This window comes from Rhinoraja longicauda, chromosome 8 (genome assembly GCF_053455715.1).
Source record: "Rhinoraja longicauda isolate Sanriku21f chromosome 8, sRhiLon1.1, whole genome shotgun sequence".
Taxonomy (NCBI): domain Eukaryota; kingdom Metazoa; phylum Chordata; class Chondrichthyes; order Rajiformes; family Arhynchobatidae; genus Rhinoraja; species Rhinoraja longicauda.
This window is the reverse complement of record NC_135960.1, coordinates 6,835,263-6,859,904: the sequence shown is the minus strand read 5'-3', so window position 1 is coordinate 6,859,904 and position 24,642 is coordinate 6,835,263. Positions and strand designations below refer to the sequence as shown.

Sequence of the window (24,642 nt, the reverse complement as noted above, 5' to 3'; positions counted from 1 at the left end):
GGCCCTACCAGTCCACGCCGACCACTTTCTCTGACCTAGTCTCATCTACCTGCTCTCAGACCATAACCCTCCAATCCCCTCCCATCCATATACCTATCCAATTTACTCTTAAATAATAAAATCGAGCCAGCCTCCACCACTTCCACCGGAAGCCCATTCCACACAGCCACCACCCTCTGAGTAAAGAAGTTACCCCTCATGTTACCCCTAAACTTTTGTCCCTCAATTCTGAAGCTATGTCCCCTTGTTGGAATCTTCCCCACTCTCAAAGGGAAAAGCCTACCCACGTCATCTCTGTCCGTCCCTCTTAAAATTTTAAAAACCTCTATCAAGTCCCCCCCTCAACCTTCTACGCTCCAAAGAATAAAGACCCAACCTGTTCAACCTCTCTCTGTAGCCTAAGTGCTGAAACCCAGGCAACATTCTAGTAAATCTCCTCTGTACCCTCTCCATTTTGTCAACATCTTTCCTATAATTTGGCGACCAGAACTGCACACCATACTCCAGATTCGGCCTCACCAATGCCCTGTACAATTTCAACATTACATCCCAACTTCTATTTTCGATGCTCTGAATACCCAACGATTTAACCTTCTTAATCAACCTTCCATTTGGAACCTTGTCAAATGCCTTACTGAAGTCCATATAGACAACATCCACAGCCTTGCCCTTATCAATTTCCCTGGTAACCTCTTCAAAAATACCCCATAATAAAAAATCGAAAACAGGTGTTTAGAATTTTTTGCAAAGTATTTATATATATATATATATATATATAAGATATATAAAGATAAGATCTTTATATCTCTCTTTGTATATAACAGAGCGAGGTTGAGCAATGTTAACCATGGAGATGGATTATGTCCCTTACCATCTCTTCTGTTCAGCTTTGCATAGCCCGGGCTGTGGCTGCTCGAGAACTCCGAGGACGAGTTGAAGTCCCATCGATGCAAATCCGACACCAGGTGATTGTCACAGTTATCTGCCAGACCGAGAAGAAGGGAAAACATGATAAGTACATATTGTACTTATGTACAACCAGGCAGCTCAACAGGGTGACACTTAGCAAAGGATAGTCAGCACCGCCATCAACTCGCACCAGGTACAGAAGCACTTCCTTTACTCTCCCAACTGAAATATTAGACCATAATTTGAGTATCTGACCACGCATCCACCCCATCGACTTTCACATCTGTAACAGCGTCTCCCTAATCGAGAACCTCTCAATCTCTACCTTAAAAATACTCGAGGCAGATGGCCTCCTTGGCCGCTTTTGGCAATGAATTCCACGGATCCACCACTCTCTGGCTGAAGAAATTCCTCCACATCTCCACTGTCGAAGGTACGTCCTTTGTATTATGAGGATGTGCCGTCTGGTCCCAGACTCTCCCACCACTGGAAACATCCTCTCCACATCCACTCGATCTAGGTCCATGCTCCCCCAATTCTAAAGACCTGCCTCCCTTCTTCAGCCATCCTTACTCCTGAGCTGAAGAGAAACCACATCCTAACTCATGGTACTCCACTCTTTAAGGTACAATGCTTGCTCCCCCTCCCATTCCCAGTCTGACCTTTCTATCATGGGCCTCCTCCAGTGCCATAGTGAGGCCCACCGCAAATTGGAGGAACCTCATATTTCGCTTGGGCAGCTTGCAGCCCAGCGGTATGAACATCGACTTCTCCAACTTTAGATAGTGCCTCTGTCCCTCTCTTCCCCTCCTCCTTCCCAGATCTCCCTCTATCTTCCTGTCTCCACCTATATCCTTCCTTTGTCTCCACCTCTATCCTTCCTTTGTCCCGCCCCCCTGACATCAGTCTGAAGAAGGGTCTCGACCCGAAACGTCGCCCATTCCTTCTCTCCTGAGATGCTGCCTGACCTGCTGAGTTACTCCAGCATTTTGTGAATAAACACCTTCGATTTGTACCAGCATCTGCAGTTATTTTCTTATACTTCAATGCTTTCTGACCACTTCCACAACCTTCCCTCCTTCTCTTTGTGATTTCCCTCAGAGATCACTTCAAGAGTCAAGAGTGTTTTATTGCCGTATGTCCCAAACAGAACAAAGAAACTCTTACTTGCAGGAGCACAACAGAATCTGTAAACAATATAATAAATTCAATACCTTCAATATAATAAACAAAAAGTTCAGTGTATTTTTGTATATATGTATTTGTATATATAATATATATGTGTGTGTGTGTAAAATATAAATACATTAAATACACGCACACCAACATATATATACACATCTACAAACACACACACGCACACACACACACACGCGCACACACATACACACACACACACATACACACACACACACACACATATATATATGTAAGAGTTTCAAGTAAGAGGAACTTCATTTGCCATACAGTCACATATGCACACATATACAATAGACAATAGACAATAGGAGCAGGAGGAAGCCATTGGCCCTTCGAGCCAGCACTGCCATTCACTGTGATCATGGCTGATTATCCACAATCAGTACCCCCGTTCCTGCCTTCTCCCCATACCCCCTGACTCCGCTATCCTTAAGAGCTCTATCCAGCTCTCTCTTGAAAGCATTCAGAGAATTGGCCTCCACTTCCTTCTGAGGCAGAGAATTCCACAGATTCACAACTATCTCGGTGAAAATAGTTTTCCTCATCTCCGTTCCAAATGGCCTCCCCCTTATTCTTAAACTGTGGCCCCTAGTTCTGGACTCCCCCAACATCGGGAACATGTTTCCTGCATCTAACGTGCCCAATCCCTTAATAATCTTTTTTGTTTCAATAAGATCCCCTCTCATCCTTCTAAATTCCAGTGTATACAAGCCCAGTTGCTCCAGTCTTTCAACATACGACAGTCCCGCCATCCCGGGAATTAACCTTGTGAACCTATTCTGCACTCCCTCAATAGCAAGAATGTCCTTCCTCAAATTTGGAGACAAAAACTGCACACAGTACTCCAGGTGCGGTCTCACCAGGGCCCTGTACAACTGCAGAAGGACATCTTTGCTCCGACACGTGTGTGTGTGTATGTGTGTGTATGTGTGTGCATATATGGGGCGGGCACAGTGGCGCAGAGGTAGAGTTGCTGCTTTACAGAGCGAGCAGCGCCGGAGACCCAGGTTCGATCCCGACTACGGGCGCTGTCTGTACGGAGTTTGTACATTCTCCCCGTGACCTGCGTGGGTTTTCTCCGAGATCTTCGGTTTCCGCGCACACTCCAAGACGCACAGGTTTGTAGGTTAATTGGCTTGGTATAGGTGTAAATTATCCCTAGTGTGTGTAGGATAGTGTTAGTGTACGGGGATCGCTGGTCGGTGCGGACTTGGTGGGCCGAAGGGCCTGTTTCTGCGCTGGATCTCTAAACTATATATATATATAGTGTTTTAGTTTAGAGATCCAGTATATATATATATATATACACACACACACACACACACACATATATATATATATGTGTGTGTGTGTGTGTGTGTGTGTGTGTGTGTGTGTGTGTGTGTTTGTGTGTGTGTGTGTGTGTGTGTGTGTGTGTGTGTGTGTGTGTGTGTGTGTGTGTATATATATATACACACCTATAGTCATACATATATACATACATACACATAAATCACACAAACAAATAATAATAGTGCAAAATACAAAACAAATGCCCCTAAGTCTGGAGTTCAGAACTTTTTTGAGTGTGTGGTATTTAATAGCCTGGTGGCTCAGGATAAGAAGCTACTCCTGAAACTGGACTTTACTGTTTTCAGTCTCCAATATTTTTGTTCTTCTCCTTTGTGCTTTGCCCCTGCACAATTTTAATCAGCTCACCTTTGGTGGCAGTATTTTTGGCTACCTTGTTCCTAAGCTCGGGAATCCCTATCCTAATCCTAGTGCTCTTCCTGCCTTTCCTTCTGTGAGAAGCTCTGTAAAGCTTGTTTTCCCCCTGTGTGGCTGCCAATTTAATTCTGCTCGATAGCATTTTATTAAACACTGAGACGTTTTACTCAGCCAACAAACATTGTGCATAATTATAAGGCTGTTGCTGATATTGTAAATGATGGATGTGAAGAGGATGTTTCCACCAGTGGGAGAGTCTGGGACCAGAGGTCTTAGCCTCAGAATTTGAAGGACGTTCCTTTAGGAAGGAGATGAGGAGGAATTTCTTTAGTCAGAGGGCGGCGAATCTGTGGAATTCTTTGCCACAGAAGCCTGTGGAGGCCAAGTTAATGGATATTTGTAAGGCAGAGATAGTTAGATTTTTGATTGGTACGGGTGTCAGGGGTTATGGGGAGAAGGCAGGGGAATGGGGTTTGGAGGGAAAGATAGTTCAGCCATGATTGAATGGCAGAGTAAACTTGATGGGCCGAATGACCTAATTCTGCTCCTATCACTTATGACCTTATGTCCGAAGGAACTGGCTTGTAAAAGATGGAGATGGAGATGGCCATCTTGCCAATACCTGAAATGTCACTTATTCCTTTTAGTTTAGTTTAGTTGAGTTTAGTTTAGTTTTGTTTAGTTTAGTTTAGTGATACCACACGGAAACAGGCCCTTCAACCCACCAAGTCCGTGCCGACCAGCGATCTTACAAACACTAGGGACAATGCTACAATTTTACCAAAGCCAATTAATCTCCAATCCTGCACGTCTTTGGAGTGTGGGAGGAAACTGGAGCACCCGGTGAAAACCTACCCAGGTCACAGAGAGAACGTACAAACTCCGCACAGACAGTAGCTGTAGTCAGGATCGAACCCGGGTCACTGGCGCTGTAAGGCAGCAACTCTACCGCTGCCCATGAGATGCTGCCTGACCCGCTGAGTTACTCCAGCTTTCTGGATCCAGCCATCACACCCATCCAGTCATGCACATAGAGCAAAGTCTTTACAGTCGCAATAACACCTCAGAATCTCCCAAAGCACGTCACTGCTAATAAAAAGACACAAAGTGTTGGAGTAACTCAATAGACAATAGACAATAGGTGCAGGAGTAGGCCATTCGGCCCTTCGAGCCAGCACCGCCATTCAATGTGATCATGGCTGATCATTCTCAATCAGTACCCCGTTCCTGCCTTCTCCCCCTGACTCCGCTATCCTTAAGAGCTCTATCTAGCTCTCTCTTGAATGCATTCAGAGAATTCGCCTCCACTGCCTTCTGTGGCAGAGAATTCCACAGATTCATAACTCTCTGACTGAAAAGGTTTTTCCTCATCTCAGTTCTAAATGGCCTACCCCTTATTCTTAAACTGTGGCCCCTGGTTCTGGACTCCCCCAACATTGGGAACATGTTTCCTGCCTCTAACGTGTCCAACCGAAACGTCACCCATTCCTTCTCTCCCGAAATGCTGCCTGACCTGCTGAGTTACTCCAGCATTTTGTGAATAAATCGATTTGTACCAGCATCTGCAGTTATTTTCTTATACCCTTAATAATCTTATTCGGTTCGATAAGATCTCCTCTCATCAGCGAGTTGGGCAACATCTCTGGAGAATGTGGATAGGTGACGTTTCAGGATGGGACCCTTCTTCAGTGGATCAGCCATGATTGAGTGATGGAATAGATTCGATGGGATGAACGGCCTAAATTCTGCTTCTTAATTTTCTGCTTCTTAATTTTGTGCCTTTATTTGTTGAGCTTTTGCATTGATGTGCCCTGTAAAGCTGCAGTAAGAAAGAATTTAATTTTTACTTTTCCCCCGTACGTAGGACAATTAAACACTCTTGACTTTTGATCATCAGACCGCCAGTGAATCATAGCAACCACGAACACCCAATTTCCACAGTGTTTATCTTTTCACACTCCTGTATTCAATTAAATCTGCCTCTCTCCACTTTTCCCTTCCCTCTGTTAAATGACATGACCACCAAGCTTCAACCACCGACAATTTTAATGAGAAAAAAGAAATCTCTTATATTTGACCCAGTTGGTTGCCGGAATCATACAGGTTTTTTGAAGATATTTTTAACATGCAAACAGTAAAAAAAAAAAAATCCTGCAGTGTAATATATAAAATCTGGCAACTCCCTCACACAAAAGCAGAAGGGTCGCTCTACTTTTTACACAATTACAAGGAGAAATCTTTAATCCAAACTCACACCCACATTTTGGTCTGTGAGAAGTGTGCGTGGGAGAGGGATAGAAGTACCCAAGTCCTCTTACAATGCTGGCGCCTTTATAGACGCCAGGTGGCACAGCGGCAGAGTTGCTGCCCGACAGCGCTCACAGCTCCAGGGACCTCCATTAGGGTTGCCAACCGTTCCGTATCAGCTGGGACATTCCGTATTTTGGGCTAAATTGGTTTGTCTCGTATGGGACCGCCCTTATCCCGTATTAGGCCCAGACGGCGCTGTAGGCTCGGACACTGTAGGCCCGGACACTGTGGAATCGGACACTGTGGGCCCGGGGGCCACTGTAATCCCATACACTGTAGGCCCGGACACTGTAGGCCCGAACACTGTAGGCCCGGATACTGTAGGCCCGGACTCTGTAGCCCGGGGGCCGGTGTAATCCCGGACAGTGTAGGCCCGGACACTGTAATCCCGTACACTGTAGGCCCGGACACTGTAGGGCCGAACACTGTAGGCCCGGACACTGTAGGCCCGGACACTGTGGAATCGGACACTGTGGGCCCGGGGGCCACTGTAATCCCGTACACTGTAATCCCGTACACTGTAGGCCCGGATGCTGTAGCCCGGGGGCCGGTGTAATCCCAGACGGTGTAGGCCCGGACACTGTAGGCCCAAACATTGTAGGCCCGGACACTGTAGGCCCGGACTCTGTAGCCCGGGGGCCGGTGTAATCCCGGACAGTGTGGGCCCGGACACTGTAATCCCGTACACTGTAGGCCCGGATGCTGTAGCCCGGGGGCCGGTGTAATCCCAGACAGTGTAGGCCCGAACACTGTAGTCCCGGACACTGTAGGCCCGGACACTGTAGGCCCGAAAACTGTAGGCCCGGACACTGTGGGCCCGGACACTCTAGGCCCGGACACTGAAACCTGGGGGCCGCTGTAGGTTCGGACAGTGTGGGCCCAGAGGCCCGGCCGCGGCCAAACGGAGGTTGCGTAGCAACACACCTCCCGGCCCGGGCAGCCACCATTGGTGGAGCGGGAGCACGTGGCCACTGGCTGGGTGAGGTCACGTGGGGCGCAGGGTGATGATGTCACCCTTTGTCCCTTATTTGGGAGTGAGGTAGTTGGCAACCGTACTCCTCATTATCAAGGGCACTGAAAATTTTGGCTTCATCAGAAAGCCTCTCCATTGCAGCCATTATGTTTAATCCCAGTGCAGTTCAGATTGTTTTTAGTTTCTAGATACAGCATGGAAACGGGCTCTTCGTGCCGACCAGCGATCCCCACAAACTAGCATTGTCCTGCGTGCCAGGGACAATTTACAATATTTACCTAAGCCAATTAACCGCCAAACCTGTATGTCTTTGAAACGTGGGAGGAAACCGGAGCACCTGGGGAAAACCCACACAATCACAGGGGAAACATTCAAACTCCCTACAGATGGAACCCGTAGTCAGGATCGAACCCGGGTCTCCGGCGCTGCAAGGCGGCAGCTCGACCGCTGCACCACCCAGTTAGACGCATCACAGAATGTAAAGGCTCTGAATCAGAGTCCTGCAGAACCCTGCTGTTTGCTATCACCCGTCCACACACTCTCTGTCCAATGCTATCACTAGCAGTAGAGTTACTGCCTTACAGCAGTTGAGGCCCGGGTTCGATCCTGACTACGGGTGCTGTCCGTACGGAGTTTGTATGCTTTCCCATGGACCGTGTTGCGGGTCGGATCTTCCCCCTGCGTCCGGGGCCACGGAACTCCGGCCCGGCCAGTGCTGGCAGATCTGTTCTCATTGCCGACTTCCGCGGCCGACTTTGCGGGACGGTGCCTCGGCCCATCGGCGGCCTAGGCCGACCGTTGCAGTTGGACTCCTCTTGGAGGCTGTGACCTCTGCTTAAACTCAATTCAACTAAACCAAACCAGCAGAGCCAGCGCCAGGTTCGGTCCCGGTCTCGAGTGCTGTCTGAGTGGAGTTCGCACGTTCTCCCTCTGACCGCGTGGGTTTCCTCCGGGTGCTCCGGTTTCCTCCCACGTCCTAAAGATGTGCATTTTTTTGTAGGTTAATAGGGCTCTGTGTATTACCCCCAGTGTGCAGAGAGTGGATGCAAAGGTGGGATAACACAGAACTAGTGATGGATGGCCGGCACAGACTCGGCGGGCCGAAGGGCCTGTTTCCAGGCTGCAGATCTAAAACTAAAACTGAATTTATCAGGAATGAGGGACTGCAGTTGGGTAGCAACGAGAGAGAGAGAGAGAGAGAGAGAGAGAGAGAGAGAGAGAGAGGGAGAGAGAGAGAGAGAGAGAGAGAGAGAGAGAGAGAGAGAGAGAGAGAGAGAGAGAGAGAGAGAGAGAGAGAGAGAGAGAGAGAGAGAGAGAGAGAGAGAGAGAGAGAGAGAGAGAGAGCGGGAGGGGGAGGGGGGAGGGGGAGAGGGGGGAGGGGGAGGGGGGGGAGAGGGGGAGAGGAGGAGGGGGGAGGGGGGAGAGGGGGAGAGGGGGAGAGGGGGAGAGGGGGAGAGGGGGAGAGGGGGAGAGGGAGAGGAGTAGAGAGAGAGAGAGAGGGAGAGAGAGAGAGACGCTGCGATTGTTTCCAGAGATGTGAAGTTTGGTGTGAGGTTTATTGGCCTTGATCAAAATAATGAAGGATTTTGATTAAAGGGAGCCAAACTCTTTCAACTGATATGAGGGTCGGCGACCACAGGGCACGATTGAAGATAATTGGCGCAAGGACCAAAGGGAAGCAGAGAGCATTTTAATGCGGTGAGCTGTGATTCACAGTTCAATACGTATTTAGCTTGAAGGGGAATCGAGAGGAATTTTCAAAAAGGAAGTGGGTAATATTTGGGAAGGAAACACAAAAATCAAGCCTCTGGGCAGTGGGCAGCGGTGTGCTGGATTAATTGGATATTGTGGGATTATGAGCACAAACCTTAATAAAAGGAAGTTGACCCAGGGCAGCACAAATGTGGCGCAGCGGTAGAGTTGCTGCCTCACCACGCCGGGCACCCGGGTTCTATCCCGACTAAGGGTTCTTGTCTGCACGGAGTCTGTACGCTCTCTACCTGACCTGCGTGGGTTTTCTCCGGGTGCTCCGGTTTCCGCCCACACTCAAAAGACTGACAGGTTTGTAGGTTAATTTGGCTTTGGTAAAATTGTAAATCGTCCCGAGTGTGTGTGTAGGATAGTGTTCGTGTCAAGTGGACTGCTGGTCAGCGCAGACTTGGTGGGCCGAAGGGCCTGTTTCCGCGCTGTATCCCTAAGCTAAACCAAGGACCTGGCGACATAGGTTTAAGGTGAAGGGGAAAAGATTTAATAGGAATCTGAGGGGTGAGGTTTTCACACAAAGGGCGGTGGGTGTAGGGAACAAGCTGCCAGAGGAGGTAGTTGAGGCAGGGACTATCACAACATTTAAGAAACAGTTAGACAGGTACATGGACAGGACAGGTTTGGAGGGATATGGACCAAATTAGGGCAGGTGGGATGAGTGTAGCTGGGACATTTTGGCTGGTGTGGACAAGATGGATCGAAGGCACTCTGGTTTCCTCCCACACTCCAAAGCCGTGCAGGTTTGTAAGTTAATGGGCTTATCTGAATTCCCCTTCATATGAAGGATGCAAAAGTGGGATAACATCGAACCAGTGTACGGGTGATCGTGGTTGGTGTGGACTCGGTGGGCTGAAGGGCCTGTTTCCACACTGTATTTCTAAATTAAACACAACTAAACTAAGCTACCCCTTTATGTAGCACCACTGAGGGGGTGCAGCGTAGGTTCACAAGGTTAATTCCCGGAATGGCTGGACTGTCACATGTTGAAAGACTGGAGCGACCGGGCTTGTATACACTGGAATTCAGAAGGATGAGAGGGGATCTTATCGAAACGTATAAGATTATTAAGGGGTTGGACACGTTAGAGGCAGGAAACATGTTCCCAATTTTGGGCGAGTCCAGAACCAGGGGCCACAGTTTAAGAATAAGGGGTAGGCCATTTAGAACGGAGATGAGGAAAAACGTTTTCAGTCAGAGAGTTGTAAATCTGTGGAATTCTCTGCCTCAGAAGGCAGTGGAGGCCAATTCGCTGAATGCATTCAAGAGAGAGCTAGATAGAGCTCTTAAGGATAGCGGAGTCAGGGGGTATGGGGAGAAGGCAGGTTCGGGGTACTGATTGAGAATGATCATGATCAGCCATGATCACATTGAATGGCGGTGCTGGCTCGAAGGGTCGAATGGCCTCCTGCACCTATTGTCTATTGTCTGAGTCAGATTTTAATCCAACTGACCATTTTCGTTTGGGTCCCAGAAAATGTTGCTTTCATTGAGCCATTTTCTACGTCAAGCTTTGCCAATCACCTTTGTCACGGAGAAAAAGTTCCTACTGTCTACCCTGTCTCTATAGTTCCTATCTTGTACAGTGTCATAGAGTCATAAAGTGATAAAGTATGGAAACAGGACCGTCAGCCCAACTTGTCCACACCGGCCAACAATGTCCCAGCTACACTAGTCCCACCTGCCTGCGCTTGGTCCACATCCCTCCAAACCTGTCCTATCCATGTAGCTGTCTAACTGTTTCATAAATGTTGGGATAGTCCCAGCCTCAATTATCTCCTCTGGCAGCTTGTTCCATACACCCACCACACTTTGTGTGGAAAACATTACCCCTCAGATTCCTATTAAATCTTTTCCCCTTCACCTTAAACCTGCAGTATGTCCTCTGGTCCTCGATTCCTCTACTCTGGGCAAGAGATTCTGTGCATCTACCTGATCTATTCCCATCATGATTTTTATACACCTCTATAAGATCACCCCCTCATCCTCCTGCGCTCCAAGGAATAGAGACCCAGCCTACTCAACCTCTGCCTATAGCTCACACCCTCTAGTCCTTGGCAACATTCGTGGAAGGCACGGTGGCGCAGCGGTAGAGTTGCTGCCTTACAGCGAATGCAGCGCCGGAGACCCGTGTTCGATCCCGACTACGGGCGCCGTCTGTACGGAGTTTGTATGTTCTCCCCGTGACCGGCGTGTGTTTTCTCCGAGATCTTCGGTTTCCTCCCACACTCCAAAGACGTACAGGTTTGTAGGTTAATTGGCTTGGTAAATGTAAAAATGATCCCTGGTGGGTGTAGGATAGTGTTAGTGTGCCGGAATCGCTGGTTGGCGCGGACCTGGTGGGCTGTTGCCGAGTTGTATCTCTAAACCAAACTAAAACTAAACATCCTCGTAAAACTCTGCGCCCAGCATTTTATGAATAAATACCTTCGATTTGTACCAACATCTGCAGTTATTTTCTTATACTTCCACAACCAGAGAGCAGTCCTGAACTACTATCTACCTCATTGGTGACCCTCGGACTATCTTTGATCGGACCTTTACTGTCTTTGCCTTGCACTAAACGTTATGCCCTTCATCATGTATCTGTACACTGTAAATGGCTCGATTGTGATCATGTATTGTCTTTCCGCTGACTGGTTAGCACGCAACAAAAGCTTCTCACTGTTCCTCGGTACACGTGACAATAAACTAAATTGAAGTGACTAGGTCCAATCCTATTTAATATTCAGCCACCATAGCACAGAAATCGTACAGCACAGAAATAGACCTTTTGGTGCCTCATGTCCCTGTCGGTCTCTGTGCCCGACCACTGTAATCCCAGTTGCCCTTATTAGTTTACATCATTATTATTGTCACGTGTGCAAAGGGGCAGTGAAAACCTTTATGTTGCATGCAATCCAGTCAGTGACAGGACTTGATTGCATGACTACAATCAAGCTGTCTACAGTGTACACAGATACAGGACAAAGGGAAACATTTTTAGTGTAAGATAAAGTCCACTGAAGTCTGATTAAAGGCAGTCCGAGGGTCTCCAAAGAGGTCAAGAGGCACTCTCGTTGTTGGGAGGACGGTTCGGTTGCCTGATAACAGCGGGGATGAAACTGTCCCTGAATCTGGAGGTGTGCGTTTTCACATTTCTGTACCTTGTTTCCTGATGGGAGATGGGAGAAGAGGGAGTGACCGGTGGGGGGGGCGGGGTGGAGGGGGGTGGTGAGGCACGTCTTTAATTATGCTGCTGGCCTTGCCGAAGCAGCGTGAAGTGCAGACGGAAGGTAGCATGAAGTGTAGATCAGGTCACCATCCTCCTACGCCTTATCTATTCAAGTGCCTGTCTAAATGCCTCTTAAACGTAGTAACTGCATTTGATTCCACCACCTCCTCTGGCAGTTGTTCTAGCTATCAACCATTCAGGCATGGACATGAAGCTGGCCCCAACCATTAGATCTATTCCTATCATGATTTTTATACACCTCTATAAGATCACCCCTCATCCTCCTGCGCTCCAAGGAATAGAGACCCAGCCTACTCAACCTCTGCCTATAGCTCACACCCTCTAGTCCTTGGCAACTTTCGTGGACGGCACGGTAGCGCAGCGGTAGAGTTGCTGCCTTACAGCGAATGCAGCGCCGGAGACCCGGGTTCGATCCCGACTACGGGCGCCGTCCGTACGGAGTTTGTACGTTCTCCCCGTGACCGGCGTGTGTTTTTTTCCGAGATCTTCGGTTTCCTCCCACACTCCAAAGACGTGCAGGTTTGTAGGTTAATTGGCTGGGTAAAATGTAAAAATTATCCCTGGTGGGTGTAGGATAGTGTTAGTGTGCCGGAATCGCTGGTTGGCGCGGACCTGGTGGGCTGTTGCCGAGCTGTATCTCTAAACCAAACTAAAACTAAACATCCTCGTAAAACTCTGCGCCCTTTCCAGCTTGATAACATCTTTGGTATAACATGGTGCCCAGAACTGAACACAAATATTCTAAGTGCTGGAGTAAGACTTGAACTCTCAACCTTCTGGTCAAGGGCTTAGACAGCAATTAAATAAACCCGCACAAGGGAGAAATTCAGTGAAGTAGTTGTGCAAAGCTGAAGGAAGGGGACGCGAGATATATTAAAAACGTTGCCTTGGAGGGACACAGTCATTGCATCCAACTGGTAAATCACTGCTACAAGTCTGGAGAGGGATGAAGGCCAAGCTTAATTCCATCATAGCCTTGAGAGCGTAATATAGAGGCTGTAGGGCCAAGGGGACCAAACATTGTGATGGAAAAGCAGGAGTTTCCCTTGGCACCTTCAAAACTCAGCTTTATTGCTGCAGTTTTTGTTTCAGTATTTTCCTTGTTGCATTTGGGCAGCACCAGGACTCTGCTCCTGCTCGCTGGAGTTTAGAAGGTTGAGGGGGGATAGGGTTGCCAACTTTCACACTCCCAAATCAGGGACAAAAGGTCACACCCCCCCCCCCCCCCCCGCGCCCCACCTGACCTCACCCAGCCAGTGGCCATGTGCTCCCGATCCACCAATGGCGGCCGCCCGGTGCCGGGAGGCGGGTTGCTATGCAACCTCCGTTAGGCGGCGCCCGGGCCTCCGGGCCTACAACGGCCCCCGGGCCTACAGTGTCCGGTCCTACAATGTCCGGGCCTGCAATGCCCCCCGGGCCTAATACAGGACAAGGGCGGTCCCATACAGACAAACAAATTTAGCCCAATATACGGGATGTCCCGGCTAATATGGGACAGTTGGCAACCCTAAGGGGGGACCTCATTGAAACTTACAAAACAATGAAAGGCACAGATAGAGTGGATGTGGAAAGGATGTGTAGGTTTGTAGGTTAATTTGCTTCTGTAAATTGTCCCCCTGGTGTGTAGGATAGAACTAGTAGTACGGGTGTACTACTAGTAGTATCGGTTGGCATTGACTAGGTGGGCCAAAGGGCCTGGATCCACACTGTATCTCTAAACTAAACTAGCAGAGACACCAGTTAAAGGTTTTGTCTAACCAGGTAGTGACAATGTGACAGTGCTTGAAAGAATAGGAATAGGACACATTGAGATCTGATCGGCACGTTGACAAATCTCACCAGAGGCCTGACATACTGTACAAAGCATTTTATCGGGATGCATCACAGCTTGGCTTGGGAACAGCTCCATCCAAGACCGCAAGAAATTGCAGCGAATCGTGGACGCAGCCCAGACCATCGCACAAACCAACCTGCCTTCCATTGACTCCATCTACACCTCACGCTACCTCGGCAAGGCCAGCAGCTCAATCAAGGATGAGTCGCAGCCTGGCCACTCCCTCTTCCTACCCTCTCCCATCGGTATACAGAAGTGTGAAAACGCACACCCACCAGATTCAGGTAGACACAAAATGCTGGAGTAACTCAGCTGGTCAGGCAGCATCTCTGGGAAGAAGGAATGGGTGACGTTTTGGGTCGAGACCCTTCTACGGAGCATTTTGTGTCTACCTTCGATTTAAACCAGCATCTGCAGTTTTTTTTTCCCCCGACACATCTTTTCCACCAGATTCAGGGACAGTTTCTTCCCAACTGTTATCAGGCAACTGACTCGCCCTTCCACAACCAGGAGTCTGAAGAAGGGTCTCGACCCAAAACGTCACCCATTCCTTCTCTCCTGAGATGCTGCCTGACCTGCTGAGTTACTCCAGCATTTTGTGAATAAATACCTTCGATTTGTACCAGCATCTGCAGTTACTTTCTTATACTTCCACAACCAGAGAGCAGTGCTGAACTACTATCTACCTCATTGGTGACCCTCGGACTATCTTTGATCGGACCTTTACTGGCTTTGCCTTGCACTAAACGTTATGCCCTTCATCATGTATCTGTACACTGTAAATGGCTCGATTGTAATCATGTATTGTCTTTCCGCTGACTGGTTAGCACGCAACAAAAGCTTCTCACTGTTCCTCGGTACACGTGACAATAAACTAAATTGAAGTGACTAGAGCCAAGAGTGACTAGAGTGACTAGTGCGACACGGTGGCGCAGCGGTAGAGTTGCTGCTTTACAGCGAATGCAGCGCCGGAGACTCAGGTTCGATCCTGAATACGGGCGCCGTCTGTACGGAGTTTGTACGTTCTCCCCGTGACCTGCGTGGGTTTTCTCCGAGATCTTCGGTTTCCTCCCACACTCCAAAGACGTACAGGTATGTAGGTTAATTGGCTGGGCAAATGTAAAATTGATCTCTAGTGGGTGTAGGATAGTGTTAGTGTGCGGGGATCGCTGGGCGGCGCGGACCCGGTGGGCCGAAGGGCCTGTTTCTGCGCTGTATCTCTAAATCTAAAAAAATCTAAAAAAAATCTAAAAATATTCAGCCACCATAGCACAGAAATCGTACAGCACAGAAATAGACCTTTTGGTGCCTCATGTCCCTGTCGGTCTCTGTGCCCAACCACTGTAATCCCAGTTGCCCATATTAGTTTACATCATTATTATTGTCACGTGTGCAAAGGGGCAGTGAAAACTTTTATGTTGCATGCAATCCAGTCAGTGACAGGGCTTGATTGCATGACTACAATCAATCCGTCTACAGTGTACACAGATACAGGACAAAGGGAAGCATTTTTAGTGTAAGATAAAGTCCACTGAAGTCTGATTAAAGGCAGTCCGAGGGTCTCCAAAGAGGTCAAGAGGCACTCTCGTTGGTGGGAGGGCGGTTCGGTTGCCTGATAACAGCGGGGATGAAACTGTCCCTGAATCTGGAGGTGTGCGTTTTCACATTTCTGTACCTTGTTTCCTGATGGGAGAGGGGAGAAGAGGGAGTGACTGGTGGGGGGGGCGGGGTGGAGGGGGGTGGTGAGGCACGTCTTTAATTATGCTGCTGGCCTTGCCGAAGCAGCGTGAAGTGCAGACGGAAGGTAGCATGAAGTGTAGATCAGGTCACCATCCTCCTACGCCTTATCTATTCAAGTGCCTGTCTAAATGCCTCTTAAACGTAGTAACTGCATTTGATTCCACCACCTCCTCTGGCAGTTGTTCTAGCTATCAACCATTCAGGCATGGACATGAAGCTGGCCCCAACCATTAGATCTATTCCTATCATGATTTTTATACACCTCTATAAGATCACCCCTCATCCTCCTGCGCTCCAAGGAATAGAGACCCAGCCTACTCAACCTCTGCCTATAGCTCACACCCTCTAGTCCTTAGCAACTTTCGTGGACGGCACGGTAGCGCAGCGGTAGAGTTGCTGCCTTACAGCGAATGCAGCGCCGGAGACCCGGGTTCGATCCCGACTACGGGCGCCGTCCGTACGGAGTTTGTACGTTCTCCCCGTGACCGGCGTGTGTTTTTTTCCGAGATCTTCGGTTTCCTCCCACACTCCAAAGACGTGCAGGTTTGTAGGTTAATTGGCTGGGTAAAATGTAAAAATTATCCCTGGTGGGTGTAGGATAGTGTTAGTGTGCCGGAATCGCTGGTTGGCGCGGACCTGGTGGGCTGTTGCCGAGCTGTATCTCTAAACCAAACTAAAACTAAACATCCTCGTAAAACTCTGCGCCCTTTCCAGCTTGATAACATCTTTGGTATAACATGGTGCCCAGAACTGAACACAAATATTCTAAGTGCTGGAGTAAGACTTGAACTCTCAACCTTCTGGTCAAGGGCTTAGACAGCAATTAAATAAACCCGCACAAGGTAGAAATTCAGTGAAGTAGTTGTGCACAGCTGAAGGAAGGGGGCGCGAGATATATTAAAAACGTTGCCTTGGAGGGACACAGTCATTGCATCCAACTGGTAAATCACTGCTACAAGTCTGGAGAGGGATGAAGGCCAAGCTTAATTCCATCATAGCCTTGAGAGCGTAATATAGAGGCTGTAGGGCCAAGGGGACCAAACATTGTGATGGAAAAGCAGGAGTTTCCCTTGGCACCTTCAAAACTCAGCTTTATTGCTGCAGTTTTTGTTTCAGTATTTTCCTTGTTGCATTTGGGCAGCACCAGGACTCTGCTCCTGCTCGCTGGAGTTTAGAAGGTTGAGGGGGGATAGGGTTGCCAACTTTCACACTCCCAAATCAGGGACAAAAGGTCACACCCCCCCCCCCCCGCGCCCCACCTGACCTCACCCAGCCAGTGGCCATGTGCTCCCGATCCACCAATGGCGGCCGCCCGGTGCCGGGAGGCGGGTTGCTATGCAACCTCCGTTAGGCGGCGCCCGGGCCTCCGGGCCTACAACGGCCCCCGGGCCTACAGTGTCCGGTCCTACAATGTCCGGGCCTGCAATGCCCCCCGGGCCTAATACAGGACAAGGGCGGTCCCATACAGACAAACAAATTTAGCCCAATATACGGGATGTCCCGGCTAATACGGGACAGTTGGCATCCCTAAGGGGGGACCTCATTGAAACTTACAAAACAATGAAAGGCACAGATAGAGTGGATGTGGAAAGGATGTGTAGGTTTGTAGGTTAATTTGCTTCTGTAAATTGTCCCCCTGGTGTGTAGGATAGAACTAGTAGTACGGGTGTACTACTAGTAGTATCGGTTGGCATTGACTAGGTGGGCCAAAGGGCCTGGATCCACACTGTATCTCTAAACTAAACTAGCAGAGACACCAGTTAAAGGTTTTGTCTAACCAGGTAGTGACAATGTGACAGTGCTTGAAAGAATAGGAATAGGACACATTGAGATCTGATCGGCACGTTGACAAATCTCACCAGAGGCCTGACATACTGTACAAAGCATTTTATCGGGATGCATCACAGCTTGGCTTGGGAACAGCTCCATCCAAGACCGCAAGAAATTGCAGCGAATCGTGGACGCAGCCCAGACCATCGCACAAACCAACCTGCCTTCCATTGACTCCATCTACACCTCACGCTACCTCGGCAAGGCCAGCAGCTCAATCAAGGATGAGTCGCAGCCTGGCCACTCCCTCTTCCTACCCTCTCCCATCGGTATACAGAAGTGTGAAAACGCACACCCACCAGATTCAGGTAGACACAAAATGCTGGAGTAACTCAGCTGGTCAGGCAGCATCTCTGGGAAGAAGGAATGGGTGACGTTTCGGGTCGAGACCCTTCTACGGAGCATTTTGTGTCTACCTTCGATTTAAACCAGCATCTGCAGTTTTTTTTTCCCCCGACACATCTTTTCCACCAGATTCAGGGACAGTTTCTTCCCAACTGTTATCAGGCAACTGACTCGCCCTTCCACAACCAGGAGTCTGAAGAAGGGTCTCGACCCAAAACGTCACCCATTCCTTCTCTCCTGAGATGCTGCCTGACCTGCTGAGTTACTCCAGCATTTTGTGAATAAATACCTTCGATTTGTACCAACATCTGCAGTTATTTTCTTATACTTCCACAACCAGAGAGCAGTCCTGAACCGCTATCTACCTCATTGGTGACCCTCGGACTGTCTTTGATTGGACCTTTACTGGCTTTGCCTTGCACTCAACGTTATGCCCTTCATCATGTATCTGTACACTGTAAATGGCTCGATTGTAATCATGTATTGTCTTTCCGCTGACTGGTTAGCACACAACAAAAGCTTCTCACTGCTCCTCGGTACACGTGACAATAAACTAAATTGAAGTGACTAGGTCCAATCCTATTTAATATTCAGCCACCATAGCACAGAAATCGTACAGCACAGAAATAGACCTTTTGGTGCCTCATGTCCCTGTCGGTCTCTGTGCCCGACCACTGTAATCCCAGTTGCCCTTATTAGTTTACATCATTATTATTGTCACGTGTGCAAAGGGGCAGTGAAAACCTTTATGTTGCATGCAATCCAGTCAGTGACAGGACTTGATTGCATGACTACAATCAAGCTGTCTACAGTGTACACAGATACAGGACAAAGGGAAACATTTTTAGTATAAGATAAAGTCCACTGAAGTCTGATTAAAGGCAGTCCGAGGGTCTCCAAAGAGGTCAAGAGGCACTCTCGTTGTTGGGAGGACGGTTCGGTTGCCTGATAACAGCGGGGATGAAACTGTCCCTGAATCTGGAGGTGTGCGTTTTCACATTTCTGTACCTTGTTTCCTGATGGGAGAGGGGAGAAGAGGGAGTGACCGGTGGGGGGCGGGGTGGAGGGGGGTGGTGAGGCACATCTTTAATTATGCTGCTGGCCTTGCCGAAGCAGCGTGAAGTGCAGACGGAAGGTAGCATGAAGTGTAGATCAGGTCACCATCCTCCTACGCCTTATCTATTCAAGTGCCTGTCTAAATGCCTCTTAAACGTTGTAACTGCATTTGATTCCACCACCTCCTCTGGCAGTTGTTCTAGCTATCAACCATTCAGGCATGGACATGAAGCTGGCCCCAACCATTAGATCTATTCCTATCATGATTTTTATACACCTCTATAAGATCACCCCTCATCCTCCTGCGCTCCAAGGAATAGAGACCCAGCCTACTCAACCTCTGCCTATAGCTCACACCCTCTAGTCCTGGCAACTTTCGTGGACGGCACGGTAGCGCAGCGGTAGTGTTGCTGCCTTACAGCGAATGCAGCGCCGGAGACCCGGGTTCGATCCCGACTACGGGCGCCGTCCGTACGGAGTTTGTACGTTCTCCCCGTGACCGGCGTGTGTTTTTTTCCCGAGATCTTCGGTTTCCTCCCACACTCCAAAGACGTGCAGGTTTGTAGGTTAATTGGCTGGGTAAAATGTAAAAATTATCCCTGGTGGGTGTAGGATAGTGTTAGTGTGCCGGAATCGCTGGTTGGCGCGGACCTGGTGGGCTGTTGCCGAGCTGTATCTCTAAACCAAACTAAAACTAAACATCCTCGTAAAACTCTGCGCCCTTTCCAGCTTGATAACATCTTTGGTATAACATGGTGCCCAGAACTGAACACAAATATTCTAAGTGCTGGAGTAAGACTTGAACTCTCAACCTTCTGGTCAAGGGCTTAGACAGCAATTAAATAAACCCGCACAAGGGAGAAATTCAGTGAAGTAGTTGTGCAAAGCTGAAGGAATGGGGCGCGAGATATATTAAAAACGTTGCCTTGGAGGGACACAGTCATTGCATCCAACTGGTAAATCACTGCTACAAGTCTGGAGAGGGATGAAGGCCAAGCTTAATTCCATCATAGCCTTGAGAGCGTAATATAGAGGCTGTAGGGCCAAGGGGCCAAACATTGTGATGGAAAAGCAGGAGTTTCCCTTGGCACCTTCAAAACTCAGCTTTATTGCTGCAGTTTTTGTTTCAGTATTTTCCTTGTTGCATTTGGGCAGCACCGAGACTCTGCTCCTGCTCACTGGAGTTTAGAAGGTTGAGGGGGGATAGGGTTGCCAACTTTCCCACTCCCAAAATCAGGGACAAAAGGTGACATAACCCCCCCCCCCCCCTCCCCCCCTGCGCCCCACATGACCTCACCCATCCAGCGGCCATGTGCTCCAGCTCCACCAATGGCGGCCGCCCGGTGCCAGGAGGCGGGTTGCTATGCAACCTCTGTTAGCCGGCGCCCGGGCCTCCGGGCCTACAACTGCCCCCGGGCCTACAGTGTCCATGCCTACAGTGTCCGGGTCTACAATGTCCGGGCCTACAAAGCCCCCCGGGCCTAATATGGGACAAGGGCGGTCCCTTACGGGACAAACCAATTTAGCCCAATATACGGGATGTCCCAGCTAATACTAGACAGTTGGCAACCCTAAGGGGGGACCTCATTGACACTTACAGAATAATGAAAGGCACAGATAGAGTGGATGTGGGAAGGATGTGCAGGTTTGTAGGTTAATTTGCTTCTGTAAATTGTCCCCCTGGTGTTTAGGATAGAACTAGTAGTACGGGTGTACTACTAGTAGTATTGGTTGGCATTGACTAGGTGGGACAAAGGGCCTGGATCCACACTGTATCTCTAAACTAAACTAGCAGAGACACCAGTTAAAGGTTTTGTCTAACCAGGTAGTGACAATGTGACAGTGCTTGAAAGAATAGGAATAGGACACATTGAGATCTGATCGGCACGTTGACAAATCTCACCAGAGGCCTGACATACTGTACAAAGCATTTTATCGGGATGCATCACAGCTTGGCTTGGGAACAGCTCCATCCAAGACCGCAAGAAATTGCAGCGAATCGTGGACGCAGCCCAGACCATCGCACAAACCAACCTGCCTTCCATTGACTCCATCTACACCTCACGCTACCTCGGCAAGGCCAGCAGCTCAATCAAGGATGAGTCGCAGCCTGGCCACTCCCTCTTCCTACCCTCTCCCATCGGTATACAGAAGTGTGAAAACGCACACCCACCAGATTCAGGTAGACACAAAATACTGGAGTAACTCAGCTGGTCAGGCAGCATCTCTGGAAAGAAGGAATGGGTGACATTTCAGGTCGAGACCCTTCTACAGAGCATTTTGTGTCTACCTTCGATTTAAACCAGAATCTGCATTTCTTTTCCCCCGACACATCTTTTCCACCAGATTCAGGGACAGTTTTTTTCCCAACTGTTATCAGGCACCTGACTCACCCTTCCACAACCAGGAGTCTGAAGAAGGGTCTCGACCCAAAACGTCACCCATTCCTTCTCTCCTGAGATGCTGCCTGACCTGCTGAGTTACTCCAGCATTTTGTGAATAAATACCTTCGATTTGTACCAACATCTGCAGTTACTTTCTTATACTTCCACAACCAGAGAGCAGTGCTGAACTACTATCTACCTCATTGGTGACCCTCGGACTATCTTTGATCGGACCTTTACTGTCTTTGCCTTGCACTAAACGTTATTTCCTTATCATGTATCTGTACACTGTAAATGGCTCGATTGTAATCATGTATTGTCTTTCCGCTGACTGGTTAGCGCGCAACAAAAGCTTCTCACTGTTCCTCGGTACACGTGACAATAAACTAAATTGAAGTGACTAGAGCCAAGAGTGACTAGAGTGACTAGTGCGACACGGTGGCGCAGCGGTAGAGTTGCTGCCTTACAGCGAATGCAGCGCCGGAGACTCAGGTTCGATCCTGAATACGGGCGCCGTCTGTACGGAGTTTGTACGTTCTCCCCGTGACCTGCGTGGGTTTTCTCCGAGATCTTCGGTTTCCTCCCACACTCCAAAGACGTACAGGTATGTAGGTTAATTGGCTGGGCAAATGTAAAATTGATCTCTAGTGGGTGTAGGATAGTGTTAGTGTGCGGGGATCGCTGGGCGGCGCGGACCCGGTGGGCCGAAGGGCCTGTTTCTGCGCTGTATCTCTAAATCTAAAAAAATCTAAAAAAAATCTAAAAATATTCAGCCACCATAGCACAGAAATCGTACAGCACAGAAATAGACCTTTTGGTGCCTCATGTCCCTGTCGGTCTCTGTGCCCGACCACTGTAATCCCAGTTGCCCATATTAGTTTACATCATTATTATTGTCACGTGTGCAAAGGGGCAGTGAAAACTTTTATGTTGCATGCAATCCAGTCAGTGGCAGGACTTGATTGCATGACTACAATCAATCCGTCTACAGTGTACACAGATACAGGATAAAGGGAAGCATTTTTAGTGTAAGATAAAGTCCACTGAAGTCTGATTAAAGGCAGTCCGAGGGTCTCCAATGAGGTCAAGAGGCACTCTCGTTGGTGGGAGGGCGGTTCGGTTGCCTGATAACAGCGGGGATGAAACTGTCCCTGAATCTGGAGGTGTGCGTTTTCACATTTCTGTACCTTGTTGCCTGATGGGAGAGGGGAGACGTGGGAGTGACCGGTGGGGGGGCGGGGAGGGGGGGGGGGTGAGACATGTCTTTAATTATGCTGCTGGCCTTGCCGAAGAAGCGTGAAGTGCAGACGGAAGGCAGCATGAAGTGTAGATCAGGTCACCATCCTCCTACGCCTTATCTATTCAAGTGCCTGTCCAAATGCCTCTTAAAAGTAGTAACTGCATTTGATTCCACCACCTCCTCTGGCAGTTGTTCTAGCTATCAACCATTCAGGCATGGACATGAAGCTGGCCCCAACCATTAGATCTATTCCTATCATGATTTTTATACACCTCTCTAAGATCACCCCTCATCCTCCTGCGCTCCAAGGAATGGAGACCCAGCCTACTCAACCTCTGCCTATAGCTCACACCCTCTAGTCCTGGCAACATTCGTGGACGGCACTGTGGCACAGCTGTAGAGTTGCTGCCTTACAGCGAATGCAGCGCCGGAGAACCGGGTTCGATCCCGACTACGGGCGCCGTCCGTACGGAGTTTGTACGTTCTCCCCGTGACCGACGTGTGTTTTCTCCGAGATCTTCGGATTCCTCCCACACTCTAAAGACGTGCAGGTTTGTAGGTTAATTGGCTTGGTAAATGTAAAAATTATCCCTGGTGGGTGTAGGATAGTGTTAGTGTGCCGGAATCGCTGGTTGGCGCGGACCTGGTGGGCTGTTGCCGAGCTGTATCTCTGAAGTCTGATTAAAGGCAGTCCGAGGGTCTCCAATGAGGTCAAAAGGCACTCTCGTTGTTGGGAGGAAGGTTCGGTTGCCTGATAACAGCGGGGATGAAACTGCCCCTGAATCTGGAGGTGTGCGTTTTCACACTTCTGTACCTTGTTGCCTGGTGGGAGAGGGGAGAAGAGGGAGTGACCGGTGGTGGGGCAGGGTGGAGGGGGGTGGTGAGGCACGTCTTTAATTATGCTGCTGGCCTTGCCGAAGCAGCGTGAAGTGCAGACGGAAGGCAGCACGAAGTGTAGATCAGTTCACCATCCTCCTACGCCTTATCTATTCAAGTGCCTGTCTAAATGCCTCTTAGAAACATAGAAACATAGAAAATAGGTGCAGGAGTAGGCCATTCGGCCCTTCGAGCCTGCACCGCCATTCAATATGATCATGGCTGATCATCCAACTCAGTATCCCGTACCTGCCTTCTCTCCATACCCCCTGATCCCTTTAGCCACAAGGGCCACATCTAACTCCCTCTTAAATATAGCCAATGAACTGGCCTCAACTACCTTCTGTGGCAGAGAATTCCACAGACTCACCACTTTCTGTGTGAAGAAATGTTTTCTCATCTCGGTCCTAAAAGACTTCCCCCTTATCCTTAAGCTGTGACCCCTTGTTCTGGATTTCCCCAACATCGGGAACAATCTTCCTGCATCTAGCCTGTCCAACCCCTTAAGAATTTTGTAAGTTTCTATAAGATCCCCCCTCAATCTTCTAAATTCCAGCGAGTATAAGCCTAGTCTATCCAGTCTTTCTTGATATGAAAGTCCTGCCATCCCAGGGATCAATCTGGTGAACCTTCTCTGTACTGTAAAGTAGTAACTGCATTTGATTCCACCACCTCCTCTGGCAGTTGGTTCGAGCCATCAACCATTCAGGCATGAACATGAAGCTGGCCCCAACCATTAGAGTCTTGATAAAAATTACTGTGCTGGTGAGGATTTCCCACTGAGATTACTCCTCTATGTACAGCATTAATAGACAATAGACAATAGACAATAGACAATAGGTGCAGGAGTAGGTCATTCAGCCCTTCGAGCCAGCACCGCCATTCAATGCGATCATGGCTGATCACTCTCAATCAGTACCCCGTTCCTGCCTTCTCCCCATACCCCCTCACTCCGCTATCTTTAAGAGCTCTATCCAGCTCTCTCTTGAAAGCATCCAACAAATTGGCCTCCACTGCCTTCTGAGGCAGAGAATTCCACACCTTCACCACTCTCTGACTGAAAAAGTTCTTCCTCATCTCAGTTCTAAATGGCCTACCCCTTATTCTTGAACTATGGCCCCTTGTTCTGGACTCCCCCAACATTGGGAACATGTTTCCTGCCTCTAATGTGTCCAATCCCCTAATTATCTTATATGTTTCAATAAGATCCCCCCTCGTCCTTCTAAATTCCAGTGTATACAA

At 48.9% G+C, this 24,642-nt stretch overlaps 1 pseudogene across 1 annotated transcript in view; it reads right to left on the bottom strand.

The window, feature by feature from the left end:
- LOC144595735 (contactin-associated protein-like 5) overlaps window positions 1-24,642 on the bottom strand; it is an 852,226-nt pseudogene that overhangs the window by 721,927 nt on the left and 105,657 nt on the right. The window contains exon 2 of the transcript XR_013547532.1: window positions 872-982. The product of XR_013547532.1 is annotated as a contactin-associated protein-like 5 (transcript). The remainder of the gene's footprint in view (window positions 1-871; window positions 983-24,642) is intronic.